General features: G+C 42.7%; 1 protein-coding gene across 8 annotated transcripts in view; it reads left to right on the forward strand.

Moving 5' to 3' along the window:
* The window catches only part of FRMD4A (FERM domain containing 4A), a 720232-nt gene that overhangs the window by 577168 nt on the left and 127786 nt on the right, over window positions 1-15278 (forward strand). The gene's annotated exons all lie outside the window — the stretch shown is intronic.

Consider the following 15278-nt stretch of genomic DNA (forward strand, 5'->3'; position numbering starts at 1 on the left):
CACGTTATGGGGAGCCCCCCAGCCTAACAATGTCAGTCAGCCAGCCGCCCAGAATTGCCGCATACATTAGATGCGACAGTTCTGGGACTGTACCCGGCTCTTCCCGATTTGCCCTGGTGCGTTGGAAAATCGGGGTAATAAGGAGTTATTGGCAGCCCATAGCTGCCAATAAGTCCTAGATTAATCATGTCAGGCGTCTCCCCGAGATACCTTCCATGATTAATCTGTAAATTACAGTTAAAAAACACACACCCGAAAAATCCTTTATTAGAAATAAAAAACACTAACAAATTCCCTCATTACCAATTTATTACCCACAACAAAGCCCTCCTTGTCCGGCATAATCCACGGTCCTCCAGCGTCGCATCCAGCTCTGCTGCATGCAGGTGACAGGAGCAGCAGAAGACACAGCCGCTCCGGTCACCTGCACGCAGCTAATGAAGAGAGCCGTGTGATCGGCTGAGCTGTCACTGAGGTTACCTGGATCCAGCAGTGGATGCAGCGGTGGCCACGGGTAACCTCAGTGACAGTTCAGCTGATTGCGTTACTCACCTCATTTGCTGGTGATTTCCCCCCCTCTCTCATACTCACCGTTCCCCGATCACCGGCGCTGCACGGCGTTCACACTGCTCCGGCGGCTTTTCCTTTTTTGAAAAAGCTGGCCGCTCATTAAACAATCTCGTATTCCCTGCTTTCCCCGCCCACCGGCAAATGTGATTGGTTGCAGTGAGACACGCCCACACGCTGAGTGACAGCTGTGTCACTGCACCCAATCACAGCAGCCGGTGGGCGTGTCTATACTGTGCAGTAAAATAAATAAATAAATAATTAAAAAATCCGGCATGCGGTTCCCCCTATTTTAATACCAGCCAGATAAAGCCATACGGCTGCAGGCTGGTATTCTCAGGATGGGGAGCCCCACGTTATGGGGAGCCCCCCAGCCTAACAATATCAGTCAGCAGCCGCCCAGAATTGCCGCATACATTAGATGCGACAGTTCTGGGACTGTACCCGGCTCTTCCCGATTTGCCTGTAATTTAACTGTAATTTACAGATTAATCATGGAAGGTATCTCGGGGTGACGCCTGACATGATTAATCTTGGACTTATTGGCAGCTATGGGCTGCCAATAACTCCTTATTACCCCGATTTGCCAACGCACCAGGGCAAATCGGGAAGAGCCGGGTACAGTCCCAGACCTGTCGCATCTAATGTATGCGGCAATTCTGGGCGTCTGCTGGCTGATATTGTTAGGCTGGGGGGCTTCCCATAACGTGGGGCTCCCCATCCTGAGAATACCAGCCTGCAGCCGTATGGCTTTATCTGGCTGGTATTAAAATAGGGGGGGACCGCACGCCAGATTTTTTAATTATTTATTTATTTACACGGCACACGGAGCCGCGCGGCATTAAATGAAGTCGGGTGAAGTTCACCTGCTTTTTTGACACGTCTCCAACGACCAGCTAGTCGCTCTGCAGGTCCGGATCGCTGTTAGGTCGTTGGCCAGGTCTGCCTGTTTGACAGCTCACCAGAGACTTTGTAGCGATCCCGGCTAGGTTGAGATCGCAGGTTGGATCGCTAGAAAGTCTCAATGTGTAAACCCAGCTTTACCTTTACTCATTTACTTATTTGCTGCATTACTCCTACTTAAAGTTACTTGAAGATTACAAGGCAAATTTCCAGCTTCCCAATCATCAGGTGGCCATTCTTGTTTTTTAATGGCTTCCACTAAAAGAAATGAGAAATTACTGTGTACAACTTTTGACAGTTTTGCTCTTTCACCGTGCAAAATGATCATGGCTAAATTTGCCAAATTTATTTTTGCCGTGCTCCAGTTTTTTGGTGTAAATTAGACATTTACAGTAAGCCAAGTAAGAGTTGGCCTGGGTAATACTGTCTAACGTCTAGCATGGCTGCTTGGGAATATTACATATTCTTCAAAATTAGGAATCATGTCTACTTTCTACAAAAATGCTTGGTCAGAAAAGCGATTTATCACTAACATGAACACTTTTTTCCTTTCATTTTCATTGCTTTGTTGGCAGTACAATTTCTCCAGACAATGAACGTGTTCAAGGGAAATGAAATAAAAGTATAAATCATGTTCTCCAATTACTGTTGAGATTTCCCAGATCTAGATTTAGTCTTTTCATTGACTAAAGCGTAAAAAATGCAATGCGGAAACTCTTCAACACCGTAAACACCATCCTAGCAGAATAGTCTGTGAAAGTGAAGCAAATGATCCGGGATAAACATATCTTGTTTACGTGTATTGTGGGTTTTCATGTGTCCGGTAGTGAACCGGTTAAGGAAATCAGCAGGGTAGGCCAAGAAACGTAATATGGCTTTAATCTTTCTGTTACATCTCATGCCATATGGGGAGGGGGACTTTTTATGTTTCCCATAAGCAGACACAAAAAAAGCCTTTTAAGGAGAGTTGTAAGTGTGTTTATTAAGCAATGGAAAGAGATACCTGATTTGTCAGATGAATTACTTAGTGAAATGTGAGCTAGGAAAATAGATTGCACAAAGCAAAACCCTATCGAAACAATAACACACAAGCGCTATACACTATATTTGTATGTTTATATGTACACACTCGGCAAGTAATATAAGATACACACATAGCTCCGGGTGCTGACTGTTTCCTGGCTCACCAGGTTTAACAAGTGTCTACGAGTATAAACTGTTCTATAAAAATACTATATAAAAAACAACATAAAATGTTCCCTTTGAATCTAAATAAAAGAATTTTTCCCTAAATTATTATAATTTTCAATTCAAAAATGCATGTAAACTTTTCTAGATCAGCAATTCCTAATATATATGTGCATTATTGGTCACCGGATGCAACCTATATAAAACATTTAGTCATTTTGAAAAGTACATTGTAGTACTTGATCTTGAATGAGAATACTCCAGAGCTGCATTCGCAATTCTGCTGGTTGCTAGAAACATAATACAACAATTTGGGGTTATTTTTATACACCAGAGCATGGCATAAAGACAAGTTACACATAGTTGAGATTTCAGACTCATTAGGACCCCGATTCTACGTGCTTTGCATTTCTGTACTCTTCGTCGTCATCACCTGTACACAGGCCCATGTAAAAACAACTGCAAATGCTTTCTCCATGCTAATCCAAGGAAGCATTCCACATATTTGTTTACATAGTATGGATTAACGCAGGGCCTGTGCCAAGTGCTGTATTCCTGTTATAATAACACTAGGATTGTATACTAAGTTTGGATGTAAACCAAATATTTTTTCAAGCTATGTTTTGGGTATCTGTTGATGTATGTGGCTTTAAGAATATACACCTAAAGAGGACGGCTCTGTCTGTCCGGTCCGTGCAAGTAATGTATGGACAGTGTAAACCTTTCTAGGGAAACAACAGGGACAATTTAGTTTGTTTCCATTTGATTCACCTTTTAAGACCTCATTCAGACGTCAGCAATTTTTCACATACAAAAAATTGGTACAAGTGTGTTTTTCATTAGGCCTCATTCATACATCAGATTTTCATGTAAGAGTGCTCTTTTATCTGTGAAAGGCTATGGGGCTGGACAATCCGTATAGGGCACTTTTTTGGATTTGTCCGTAAAAAAAATTGATGGTGTCCATGATTTTTTTTAACTTATACAGATAATTTTGATTGTAATCGTCATCAATTTACCATTCACAGAGAAGGCAGTCGATGTCTAGTTATCAAAACAATGGGCTGTACACATGGATCGCTGATACTCAGAATATTTATTATGGTTGTCCAATGTGTCCGTAAAAAATATTGTCTGTCTGTGATTTTTGGGTAAGCTGTCCACAAAAAGTAAGAAAACAAGTTGGCAACCCTGTTTACGTCAGTCATTTTTATTTGCATTTCGAGTTGTCTGTGCAAAATCTTGGAAACGTGTCAGATCAAGATCGGCAATGAAAGTCTATGGGTCCCTGAAAAAATCGGACAGTAATTGGATGCCATCTGTGTACTGTTCAGATTTCACTGACTGATAAATTGCAGAAGGTGAAAAAAAATGTTCTAAACATTTAAAAAAAATGATGACAAAACTTCTGAAATTCTGGTGAGATTAATGAAAATCACTGATGAAACTCAGTCCGTTTTTCTCAGGTATTAGACAAACTGATATCTGAATGAGGCCTTAAGGCCGCTTTACACGCTGCAATATCGTTACCGATATCGCTAGTGTGCGTACCCGCCCCATCGGTTGTGCGACACAGGCAAATCCCTGCCCGTGGCGCACAACATCGCACGTACCCGTCACACTACTTATCTGCCTAGCGACATCGCTGTGACCGGCGAACCTCCTCCTTTCTACACACACACAGCGACGTCACTAAGTGGGCGACCAATAGAAGTGGAGGGACAAAGATGAGCAGGACGAACATCCCGCCTACCTCCTTCCTTCCTCATTGCGGGCGGGACGCAGGTAAGGAGAGGTTCCTCGTTCCTCCGGTGTCACACGTAGCGATGTGTGCTGCCGCAGGAACGACGAAATACATCATTACTACAGCAGCAACGATAATCGAGATTAGGGGGGGATGTCACCGATTAGCGATTTTGACCGTTTTTGTAATGATTCAAAATCGCTAATAGGTGTCACACGCAACGACATCGCTAACGCGGCCGGATGTGCGTCACAAAATCCGTGACCCCAACGAGATCACTTTAGCGATGTCGTAGCATGTAAAGCGGCCTTTAGTGCTTTGGATCCAAGTTTTATCAGTGTTCGATCAATATGTCTGTTTTTACCTGCAATAGTTCATCACTATTTTTCATCCGATTTTCTATAGTGTTTGGTCAAGATGTCAGTTTTTATCATCAGTGATTTTCACCTATATAAAAATAAATTAACTTATTGCAAAGCTTCTTGTAGTCACTATAATCTGAATCCTGGGCAGCACTCGTGCATGCAGAAACAGCAGACTTACGCCACGGTCTAACATTCAGTATTTGGTCAGTATTTTAAATTTCATTAGTATTTGGTACCATTGCCCTTAAACTGTATGACTTGGGTGAAGTGTTTTGGATATCCTTCCACAAGCTTCTCATAATAGTTGGTAGGAATTTGGGCCCATTCCTACTGACAGAACTGGTGAAAGTGTGGCATGTTTTCAGGTTGCTCTGCTCGCACCTGCCTTTTCAGCTTTGCCCATAATTTTTCAATAGGATTGGGATCAAGGCTTTGTATAACAATAGATAATTAATCTGGCTTTTTTATGATTCTTTTGGAGTAATGGATTCTTCCTGGCAGAGTGGCCTTTCAGCCCATGTTGATAGCGTACTCATTTCACTCTGGAAAATGAGACAATCTTACCAGCTTCCACCAACATCTTCACAAGGTTTTTTGCTTTGGTTCTTGGGTTCATATGCACATGTCTGACCAAAGCATGTTCATCTCTGGCACATAGAACCCATCTCCTTCCTGAGCAGTATGTTGGCTGGACATTTCCATGTTGTTCGTATTTGTGTATAATTGTTTGTACAAATGAATGAGGCACCTTCAGGTATCTTGAAATTGCACTCAAGGATGAACCAGACTTGTGCAAGTCCACAATTCTCTTCCTGAGATCTTGGATTATTTCTTTTGACTTTCCCATGATGCTACACAAAGAAGCAGTGTGCTTCAGGTGTACTTTAAAATACATCCACAGGTGTGTCTCTAATCAACTCAGATGTTGTCAATAAACCAGAAGCTTCCAAAGGCATGAGATCTCATCATGTGGACTGTCCCATATTGTTTAAAGGCATAGTACTCTTACTCTACTGCGATATCGTTGGGGTCAAATCGAAAGGGACGCACATCCGGCGCCGGTAACGACATCGCAACGTGTAAAGCCTAGGAGAGAAGATGAACGAGCGTGAAACAGTAAAAAATCGCTGATCTGTGTCACGTCGTTCATTTTCATAATGTCGGTGCGTCCGCAGGTACGCTGTTGTTTGTCGTTCCTGCAGCACCACACATCGCTGTGTGTGAAGCCGCAGGACCGACAAACATCTCCTTACCTGCGCCCGCCGTCCACCGGCAATGCGGAAGGGAGAAGGTAGCATCCCGCTCATCTCCGCCCCTCCGCTTCTATTGGCCTGGTAAGTGCATGTGAAGCTGCCGTAGCGATAATGTTCGCTACGGCAGCTATCACAAGATATCGCATGTGCGACGGGGGCGGGGACTATCGAGCTCGGCATCGCTATCATCGGCTAGCGATGTCGCAGCGTGCAAAGTACCCCTTAGTGTATATAAACTTTTGACTTTGCAGAAAGTAATAAAAATACCTTAAAATATTCTCTCTCTCATTATTCTAGAATTTGACAAATATAAATAATTTAGATAATGCTAATTGACCTAAAACGGGAAAGGTTTATTCTGATTTCATGTCAGATACTGAGAAAAACATGCATATGTGTCTTTTTAGATGGCGTATGTAAACGTCTGGTTTCAACTGTATGTCCCACTTCCCAATGTATCTCTTTCTCTGTAATTTTCACCTAGTGCTTATTACAAGGTGACAAAAATTATTCAACATTATTGGAAAAATATAGAGACTTCTTGCCACAATTATGTGGAATAGATGTTGATTCATTTAAATATTATTCTAGGCATCAATCTGCAATTATCTAGAAGAGAATCCCATCAGATATGAGGCTAAAAATCTAATGGTGTACAGTCGCCATTAGAAGAGAAGCCAAGTTTTTCCAGGGTTAAATGTGATATGCGCTAGACAAAAAGAATAGCAAAGAGTGTTGTGCATTTCACTGCCAAGTCAGGCACAACATGCTATGAGAACCGTGATAAGCATTTGTTGGATTAAAACCTAAAATACCACATTGTTTGTCACGCACAGTTATAGGAAGGATCAGTGAATGCAATGGACGTCTGGCACATGTTCAGGCTTGACAACTGGGATGGTTAAGAGGAAACGTTGCTTATTTCTGCATTTTTTTCTACTACTTATATTTCAGGTACTGATTACAAGAGCAGAAATTCTCAGAACTGTATGGAAGCTCTTGTCAAACGACTGATTGTTATTCTTAATATTTTCAGCTTATATTTTACATAGCTTGTACTTTATATATCTACCTAAAATTTACATTTTACAAAAGATTCATGTGTGGCCCCCACCCATGCTTCTGTCAAAGACATCTCCCAGTCTTTTCTGTTTCTTGATGCCTGATGTTAGGGTGCCGTTAAATGGTGACAAAGGAGGCACTTTTGCAGCATGCCTTGATTATGTTATGGGCGGCGCAGTGGCTCAGTGTGTTGCCTTGCAGCGCTGAGGTCCTGGATTCAAATCCCACCAAGGACAACGTCTGCAAGGAGTTTGTATGTTCTACCCGTGTTTGTGTGGGTTTCCTCCAGGTTCACTGGTTTCCTCCCACACTCCAAAGACATAATGATAGGGAATCTAGACTGTGAGCCCCAATGGAGACAGTAATGAAGATCTCTGTTAAGCGCTGTGGAATAAGATGGCGCTATATAAGCAATACATAATAATACTGAGGCATTAGCATATAATTATTATTATTTATTATGCTTTGCTTATATAGCACCACTATATTCCACAGCACTTTACAGATATGATCATCACTGTCCCCATTGGGGCTCACAGAGTACATTCCCTACCAGAATGTCTTTGGAGTGTGGAAGAAAACCGTAGTACCTGGAGGAAACACACACAAACACAGCAAGAACATACTTGAACCCAAGATCCCAGCAATGCTGACCACTTAGCCACTGTGCCACCCATAATGTCTATAATATGATATATGTCCTATTGTTCTGAAATGGGAGCCTTGCCACCAGTGTTATTAGCTATATCATCAGTACTTATTGACTGGCTCTGTTGTGGATGCACTGTGATACTTATAAATTTGTCAAGACCTGCACATTATGCCACATATGGATGCCCCTCTTTTCCACCTCCAGAAGCTGGAGAAATGTACTTACACTTTTTAAGCCTGGTATTTCTTATTGACGTGAGTAAGACATTTGAAGTAAGAAGACACTAAAGGCCGCTTTACACACATTGATATCGCTAGCGATCTCTTTAGCGATGTGACACACCCAGATTATTGCTACGATTTGCCGAGATCGCTCATAGGTCATTTTGTAGCGGTCACACATACCCATCTCACAAACTATGCTACATCGTTCAGCGATATATTGTTTGACCAAGGCGGTCATATGGACACCGTCACACAGTATTCCTCCCAACGATTCCGGCACCGACAGAGGCGTATAATTATCAATCATGGCTGCCAAATCAGAACGCAGTTGGGACCACCAATCAGAGCGGAAGAGGCGTGGAGCATTGCTCGTAACGACATGCCTGCGTCGCTGATGACGGACGCACTAACGATGTTATTCGTCATTGGCAGGGTGTCAAACGTAGCAATATGTCTGTTGCGTTCGAAACGACGAACAATATTTTGAAAATGAACGATGTGTCAACAATCAACGATTTTCGCTATTTTTACGATCATTCGGAGTCGCTCGTAGGCGTCATATGCAATGACGTCGCTAACGACGATGGAAGTGCGTCACGAAAACCGTGACGCCGACGACATATCATCAAATAAATCGTAACGGGGCCTTTACTCTCTGCTATCTTAGGCTTCAAACTTCAATATTGTGTTCTCAAAATCATGACTGATTGTAGCATCAAATACTTTGGTTAGAAACCAATGGTATTTAGCTAGGAAATATTGAGAGACACTGCCCATCCATACTATTCTACCAAAGCAATAACTACCTAGTTCCTGTGTAATGCCACAGAATAGACATTAGTTCAATACGAGAGTCATTTGAGTAATATAATGAGCAGGGAGATAATAGAGGCTTCCCATTATGTGCTATGTGGTATGAGCATGGAATAAGATCCTACGTATGCATGACTGTTTTACACATCGCCAGGGAAAGCAGACTATAGGCAGTTGGGCACACATGGTCAGGGTCGGACATAACATTGGTGCAACCAGGAGCCCAAGAGGTCAAAGAACCCATTTCTACCTCCAAACCAGTTAGAATTGTGCATAATAAAGAGCTATTGGATGGCAAAGGGCTTATAGTATTCTTGCATAGGGCCCTTTTCCGTCTGTGTCCTCCAGTGCACACGGTAGACCACCTTTCAATGCCAAGCTGAAAAGAGTCAACAGTTTGCTATTGCTACTCCAACCTTACACTTACCGGCATGGGGAGCACCGCAGGCCTTTATTACTCTAAATCCTACTGAAGACAGGAGGGACGGGGTGTCCTAGTAATTTCTATGCACCAGTCTCTGATACAAATGCCAGAACCATTCCACGTTTGTATTTGTAAGCCATCTCTGCTAGGTAATTCTGCCCAGTCTTCTTTTGCTTTGCTCCCAATATGTTTTCATTCTCGCATATGGTTGTATATTTTATGGCTGTTATAAAAAACGTATGAATACATCTATTGACTGGCTCTCGCCATTCATTGAAGCAGTTCTGGGTGTTTTTGTGCACAGTTTAGTACTATGTGTTCTGTAATCATCTGTACATTAATGTCTACTAGCAGCTCCGAGTGGCTGGGTATATAGTTATAATATTTCCAATAGTGGCTGTGTTTCCATACATTGTGCGCTTGCTTATTAAACATTGATTGAAAACACTGCAGATATTGTGGCCGAATACGATCATATAATCATTAGTACCATTTGCCTAAGCAACAGTCTATAAACTGTCTAAACAATTTTACTCCGTGGCTCAGCAGTCCTGGAAACACAATGCAAGAGATTGTAAAGCAAGAGGTGAAGGGCGAGAGATGAAAGAGGTGTCCGCATGTGAGCAATTTAGCTGGATTTACAAGGAGAGAAAGCACACAGCTCACTTGTTTCCAAAAAGAAACCTGTTTCATATTGTATAAACATATGAGCGGATCTAGCAGCATGGATGGATAAGAAGGGTTTTCACCTGCTTCTTGGTACAGAGCCATCCCTGCATACTTCACACTACCAAGCGCTACAAAGTAACTTCTTACATATTTATTAAAGTCACACTGCTGAATAAAGATTGTAGCCCCACATCGTTCTCAGTCACCAGTGGGGTTCGATAGGTTATCCATGTCTGATCGGCCCGGGTCCGACACCCCTCACCCCTTCTGATCAGCAGTGCTGGCAGAGGCAGCAGGCAGCCTGAAAGGCTCAGTTCTGGAGCTGCCCTGTCAACTATAGAGGCTGCGGCCAGGTACTGCCCATCCGCCTCGCAATTCACTTCAATAGGAGATGGATGTGTAGTACCAAACTGCAGCCACTATCAGAAGATGGGGCAGCTCCGGAAGTGAGCATTTCCCTCCATCCTAAGGATAGACCATCAATGTAAAAGTAGTGGACAACCTCTTTAAATCAGGTTTTTTTGTGTTAAAGAGAGCTTGTCATCTGATTCATGCCAATGAAGGAGATAATCCAGCTTATTGATGCATGTAAATTCTGTAATCCGAAACACTGACAGTGTATCCACCTCTACGCCACAAATCAAAAATAGAAAGTAGGTAGTCCAGCTTCACAGAAACGCAATAGGTTCTTATTTTAATCTGTCACCAGTCTGTATGTACAACTGCTTGTCTTCATCTGATTCATGCTACCCAAACAGCATGGTTGCAATCAGTTATATACGTCTCTTAACACTAGAAGTCCCAGAAATTTCGAGCTCCCCCCTGAAGTCCCGAAAGAGGGTCAAATGACCAAATACAATAAACTGAATAGAACTAACTAGAAACTAAATGGCTAAACTCAATGGAAAACAACAACCTCCTGTGGTGCGACAGTAATGGCCTTAATTACAGAAGAAAAGATGGTGATTATAGGATGTTAGCTAAAATCCTTCAGGTCATTCGACCCGTCTCTGGATTCCAAATGTAGAAATGTTAAATAACCCCTCTCTGGGACTTCCAGTGTTAAAACCTCAGACATTTAACAAATATATACAGTTAGAAGATCTGACTAGTCCGGCACCTCAACCACCCATCTCTTTCCAGTGCCACTCCAGGTGATTCACATGTCTGTCCCTATGTACACACGATGGAGAAACCTGTCAATCACTACTAGTAGCACTGGGAAGAGATGACCGGTGGCACTGCTGGACTACTCTGGTCTTTCCCCATGGTAACTATATTTCTCTGAAAATTTCAGAAAAAATACAATTAGCTGTAGTCATAAAGCAAGGCTCTGATTCATGCTTTCTGTGAGTTAGGCAGCATGAAACAGGTTCCTTTTTATATATATTTTTCAAAAATTTTTTTGCTTTTTTTTTACATCTCAATTTGTATTAAAATAATACTTTTTAGAAATCTTGCAGTTTCCATATTGGCCACAGGGGCTACTTTTCACTCTAGATCTTACTTCTTGCTATTTCAAGAAAGGACACATGCATTAGGCGCAATGAGCAGACTCTAACCATATCTTTTGTAATTAAACTTTTATCAAGTGTGTGCCAAGGTCAGTGTGAAGATAGTTGGGGCAGTCAGCCATTATGTCGCTAAGGGATGCTTCACACATAGCGAGATCGCTATCGAAATCGCTGCTACGTCACGGTTTTGGTGACGCAACAGTGACCTCATTAGCGATCTCGCTATGTGTGACACTGAGCAGCGATCTGGCCCCTGCTGTGAGATCGCTGCTCGTTACACACAGCCCTGGTTCGTTTTCTTCAAAGGCGCTCTCCCGCTGTGACGCACACATCGCTGTGTGTGACAGTGAGAGAGCGACGAAATGAAGCGAGCAGGGAGCAGGAGCCGGCATCTGGCAGCTGCGGTAAGCTGTAACCAAGATAAACATCGGGTAACCAAGGGAAGCCCTTTCCCTGGTTACCCGATATTTACCTTCGTTACCAGCCTCCGCCGCTCTCGCTGCCAGTGCCGGCTCCCTGTTCTCTGCACATGTAGCTGCAGTACACATCGGGTTAATTAACCCGATGTGTACTGTAGCTAGGAGAGCAAGGTGCCAGTGCTAAGCAGTGTGCGCGGCTCCCTGCTCTCTGCACATGTAGCGACGTTATGATCGCTGCTGCGTCGCTGTGTTTGACAGCTAAGCAGCGATCATAACAGCGACTTACAAGGTCGCTGTTACGTCACAGAAAATGGTGACGTAACAGCGACGTCGTTGTCGCTGTCGCTATGTGTGAACCCAGCCTTACTGTGAAAAGTAGATCAGCTGTGTATAGCTGTCACTGTAATCCTGCCTCTGATAAGGACCTTGTTGAAAACTCTTCATGAAAGGACAAAGTATGAGGCAAAAGTTTAATCTTGCTTTCTAACAGAGATCATTGTGATTTGAACAAAAAAAGGCCAAAAATTATGTGAAATACACGTAAAACAAAAACCAATATTAAACAGGTCATTTTCTGATGGAAATTTCCCTTTAAAATGTGCTTATGGTTTAAAAATTATATTACTTACAGTAGATATAAAGTGGGTAAAATAAGTATTTAATACACTGCCGATTTTGCACGTGTTCCCACCTACAAAGAATGGAGAGGTCTGTAATTTTTATCATAGGTACACTTCAATTGCAACAGACAGAATCTAGAATTTATAGAAAATCACATTATATATTTTATAAATAATTAGTTTGCATTTTATTTACGCGTTTCTCCCTACATCAGCGGTGGACACAGTTGTTCTTCTGCCTCCTCATACTTGGCTCCTGTGGTCACCTTAACACTTCTTGTGGCTAATATCGCTCAGCAATCTTCTTTTATACGTGAGGTCACTTTACCATTATCTATCCAAGGTCTTTTGGATCTTAAAACAAACCCACCACATTCACCATGTGTGCTCTCCTTCCTAATATCCTACACTGACAAACCATATATCTTTTGTTATTTAACCTTCAGACTCAGTTAGTCTGTTGATCTCCACTTCTTCCCCTCTTTTGGTCTACATCAGGTACCATCAGCTACTCTTTTTTCCGGTACAATTGTTTCTTCATCATTTATTTTCTACCGGTTCCTACTGACGAAGGTCGATGTTAAGACCGAAATGTCTGTGATCATTTGAACTTTTGGCTGTTAATAATAAAACAATCTATTGAATCATAAGGAGTGCCTAGCTTCATTGTCTTGATAATATTACTCAGTCTGGGGCTCCATGCAAAATCTTGCCTTGTGGGGTAAGAATGATTCTGAGAAAAGTCAAGAATCAGGCCAGAACACGGGAGGACCTTGCCAATGACCTGAAGAGATCTGGGACCACAGTCTCAAAGATTACAGTTTGTAACACACATTACCATCATGGATTAAAATCTTACAGGGCATGCACATGGCCAGGCCCCTTTAAAGTTCTCCAAAGACCATATGGATGATCTAGCGGAGGCATGGGGGAACATCATGTGGTCAGATGAGATCAAAATAGAACTTTGTGATATCAATTGCATTTGCTGTGTTTGGAGAATGAAAAAGGATGAGTACTACTCCAAGAACATCATCCCAACCGTGACGAATGGAGGTGGAAACATCATACTTTGGGATGCTTTTCTGCATAGGGGACAGGATGACTAGACCATATTGAGAGAAGGATGGAGCCATATATCTTCAGATATTGGCCAACAACCTCTTTCCCTCAGTAAGGGCACTGAAGATGGGTAATTGTTGGGTCTTCCAGCATGACAATGACCCAAAACACACAGCCAGTGCATCTAAGGAGTGGCTCCATAAGAAGCATTTTAAGGCCCTGGAGAGGCCTAGCCAGTCTCCAGACCTAAACCCAATAGAAAATCTTTGGAGGGAGCCGAAACACAATGTTGCCCAGTGAAAGCCCTGAAACCTGAGAGAACTTGAGAGATCTGGAGAAAACCTGTATGGAGGAGTGGGCCAGAATCCCCGCTGCAGTGTGTTCAAACTTTGTCAAGAACTACAGGAAACATCTGACCTCTGTAATTACAAACAAAGGTTTCTGTACCAAATATTAAGTTCTGTTTTCTAATGTATGAAATACTTATTTCATGCAATAAAATAGAAATTAATTATTTAAAAATAATTTTCTGGATTTTTTTTTGGATTGTGTCTGTCACAGTTGAAGTGTACATATGATAAAAATTACAGAATTCTCCAGTTTATTATAAATGTGAAAACTTGCAAAATCGGCAATGTATCAGATACTAATTTACCCCACTGTATGTCGTAAGCCCTTAAAGACCCTAGAAACCAGTGATGATCTAAGTGCTGAGGTCAGTCTTGTTAAAAAATGCTCACAGCAGAAAGCAGAAGAACTGTGTGCATGGTGTTTTCATAAAATGCGGCTAAAATTGCACCAAAATACTGACATACTCAAAAATACACCAGTGGTGGATAGTGTGGAGTTGCACCAAATTTTGACACTTTTTAAAAATTTGTAATTGATGAATAAGGTGAAAACATCTGAATACTCTAACCTACACCTACCAAGCAGAAGAAGGAAAAAAACAGGCAAGCACAAGTAAAATAGACTTTTAAAAAAAAAAAGGTGCAAATGGGAAAATTAATTGGGTGCAAACAAAAAAAAAGATGCACAACATGCAAAACTAGAGAAGAAAATAGGTGCAAAGACAATTATATATCAGGGCCTAAAGGGGGCTTTACACGCTACGACATCGCTAATGCGGAGTCGTTGGGGTCACGGAATTTGTGACGCACATCCGGCCGCATTAGCGATGTTGCTGCGTGTGACACCGATGAGCGATTTTGCATCGTTGCAAAAACGTGCAAAATCGCTCATCGGTGACATGGGGGTCCATTCTCGATTATCGTTACTGCAGCAGTAACGATGTAGTTCGTCGCTCCTGCGGCAGCACACATCGCTATGTGTGATGCCGCAGGAACGAGGAAGCTCTCCTTACCTGCCTCCCAGCTGCTATGCGGAAGGAAGGCGGTGGGCGGGATGTTACGTCCCGCTCAGCTCCGCCCCTCCGCTTCTATTGGGTGGCCGCTCAGTGACGTTGCTGTGACGCCGCACGGACCGCCCCCTTAGAAAGGAGGCGGTTCGCCGGTCACAGCGACGTCGCCGGGCAGGTAAGTATGTGTGACGGGTCTGGGCGGTGTTGTGCGGCACGGGCAGCGATTTGCCCGTGTCGCGCAACAGATGGGGGCGGGTACCCACACTAGCGATATCGGGACCGATATCGCAGTGTGTAAAGTAGCCTTTAGACTTTCTATTGAGCCGGTACATCTCTTGGTGCACACACTCGTGCATGAGGTCATTGTTTCTGCTTGCTGATGATAACTCTTTGGAACAGACTTTCGAGCCATCAATGGCATTCTTTGGGATTAGACCCT

This window comes from Anomaloglossus baeobatrachus, chromosome 4, assembly GCF_048569485.1.
Source record: "Anomaloglossus baeobatrachus isolate aAnoBae1 chromosome 4, aAnoBae1.hap1, whole genome shotgun sequence".
Taxonomy (NCBI): Eukaryota; Metazoa; Chordata; class Amphibia; order Anura; family Aromobatidae; genus Anomaloglossus; species Anomaloglossus baeobatrachus.